The sequence below is a fragment of the Fukomys damarensis genome, unplaced genomic scaffold (genome assembly GCF_012274545.1).
Source record: "Fukomys damarensis isolate Sample0158 unplaced genomic scaffold, DMR_v1.0_HiC HiC_scaffold_38, whole genome shotgun sequence".
In the NCBI taxonomy this organism is placed as follows: Eukaryota; Metazoa; Chordata; class Mammalia; order Rodentia; family Bathyergidae; genus Fukomys; species Fukomys damarensis.
The window spans coordinates 43,978,106-43,980,547 of record NW_022900950.1 but is presented as its reverse complement, the minus strand read 5'-3'; the positions used below and the strand labels follow the sequence as shown (position 1 = coordinate 43,980,547).

General features: G+C 47.7%; 1 long non-coding RNA gene across 1 annotated transcript in view; it reads right to left on the bottom strand.

Annotated features, from left to right (window-relative positions):
* Positions 1-978: 978 nt before the first annotated feature.
* LOC117284617 overlaps positions 979-2,442 on the bottom strand; it is a 2,782-nt gene continuing 1,318 nt past the window's right edge. The window contains exons 2-3 of the long non-coding RNA XR_004515708.1: positions 1,929-2,048; positions 979-1,039 (exon numbers count right to left, since the gene is read on the bottom strand). This is a non-coding gene — a long non-coding RNA (uncharacterized LOC117284617). The remainder of the gene's footprint in view (positions 1,040-1,928; positions 2,049-2,442) is intronic.

Here is a 2,442-nt window from a genome sequence, read left to right as displayed (position 1 = left end):
TCAGGCGGGTTTGTGCCAGGGGAGAGAGGCAGAGTTGTTGGATGGTGGTCATTTCCCATTCATACATGTGGCCCAGTCCAGGGTTCCCCCAGGAGTCAGGAGCTGGCTCTGGCTTGACTGCTTGCTTTCTGTTACAGTTTCATCCTTGCAAACAATCCTACAAAACAGGTGTTGCAAATTCTATTTGTTGAGGGAGGGACCTAAATGAAATGGTGCACATCTACTAAGAGGGAGTTCAGGAGTCTTAGGATCCATTACACTGCCATATGTTCTCATGGCCCCATAACTTGGACCCTTGATAACCAAGCGTCCTCAATGTCTATGTTCAAGGGATTTCCCAGGACGTGGGATTTTCAAATGCCAAAACCAGGAGAATCCTAGACAACCTGGCATGGTGAGTCACTTTACCTATACAGGTTAGGAGGTTATAACTAGACCAGTTAGGTTCAGGCATGGCTTGAGTTTCTGATAAAAGGAAAATAGATCCTCTTTTTGGGGTGCAGCCAGCTGTCAGCACCAAGCTCATTTGGGCTGGGATATTACTACCTAGTGATGATGGGTACAGTTTTAGCTGCACTTCACCTTTGCTCACTACTGTTTTCCAGTCAAACCATTTTTGCTCTTACAGGATAATTTAGCAAGTCTTGGTCAACTTTGAAATGATTCTGCAGGCCATGCAAGCTGTGAGGTCCAAAGTCGAAGCAGAGCAAACTAAGGAGGGACACCCACAGGCTCTGTGGGGCCTCCTCTGAGTGGAGCTCCTGAGACTTATGGAGGCTGAGCGCCAAACCCCCCAGGCTGTGGTGCCTCAAAGGAGGAAGGACACAATCTAGATCTCCCTCATGCCCACTCCTTACAGTATTTCCTAGTGACCATCCGTGACTACTGAGCTGCTTTGCCAGCAGCACCCAGACCTGCTTCTTGTTAGCCCTGCTCTCCCAGCTTCTATCTCTTTGTTTCTCTGTGCATGCTCACCTTCCACAGGGCAGTCTCTGCTGTCTTAGCTTCTCCTGAGGCCAACTGTAACGCATCTTTCTGCCTACAAGTGGAATTAATCAGTTAAAGAGATTATTTAGCTAAAAACTAAACAGGTGAAGATATTTCTAGTTAATTAATGAGAAACAAGTTGAAGGTTTAAAGACATCTCCTTGATGTTTGATTTAGTGGCGGGGTAACCTGGAAATGGTGTTGCTGTGGGAGACAGAGACCCCACTTCCCTGGGGTTGAGGCTGAAGCACCTACACTGCACATGTGTCCTCCCTCCTATCCTGGTCCTAATGCACCTCAGAGTCTGAGGATGGATCCAGTCACTACTAGAGCCACCAGAAAGGCAGAGGCTCTGCTAATCTCCCCAATTTATTAGCAATTGCTGTGACTTTTAGCTTTAAAAGTAGCTATCTGGTTAATAGCTAGAGATTTTCACAGTACTAAGCCGTTATCAGCTCAAACTTGACTATGTTAGGCATACATACCCCCTGCCCCCACCTCCAGTCTGGAAACCCGAGTCCCCAAAGCCTGGCCTCCCAGCACCATCCAGGTTATTCTAAGGAGAGATGAATAAAAACCCTCCCTCCACTCCCCCAGCAGTGTCCTGACTCCTCTTGATTTCCATGGCCTTTTATAGCCTTTCATAGAACCAGATGTCCTCCAGGCTCCCTATTCCTTCTACCCTATGATCTGGCCTTGGCATAGGTTCTCTGGACTCCATAGTTTTGTGTCTGCTTTACTCTCCAGCTGGCTTCTCTAGCCATGGAAATCCTATCCCTCTTTTAAGAGCAACCTCAGAAGTTAACTCCTCTTTGAAGCCCGCTTGGGTTCTACACTAAATGAAGTGACCACTTTCCGTGCCTGTCAGCATCTGTTGGTCTTGCACTGTGCTGGCTTGTGGGCTTCCAGAGGCAAATCTGGTTGTGCCTTACCACGCATACCCCAGGCCTTCGTTGATGGCTGTTGGCCAAATGGATGAATGGTTTCAGTAACTTCTCTGCAACTCGACAGAGTCCTTGATCTCCCCTTGAAGGTACTGAGGGTTTCCCTAGAAACTGCCACTTCAAAGCCAAAAAGAAAACAATTAGAATTAAATCAGGCCACATTGCCTACTTCTTAAGAAGATACTGTGGTTGTCCCTTCCTGTGACAGTTCCCTGTCAAACAAGCAGGCGTTCCAGGCAGAGCCCCTGCAGGTGAGCAAGGGTGCCCAGGGAGGGGTGGGAAATGGGGCTGACCTCCCACCCACGCCCAAGCCTGGGAGAGAGGGGCATCTGTTCCACTGGGTGGCTGAGACAGGTGCTCCTTTTCTAACTTGTCTGTCTGAGAGGTGTTTTTACTTCCTCCACTCAGAGCATGTACCTTTTTCTAATTCACAGAAAGTCTTGGTTTGTCACTCTGCCTTCTAGAAGTGACTAAGTTTCTGTTTTTTGGATTTTTTTTTTTTTTTTTTTTG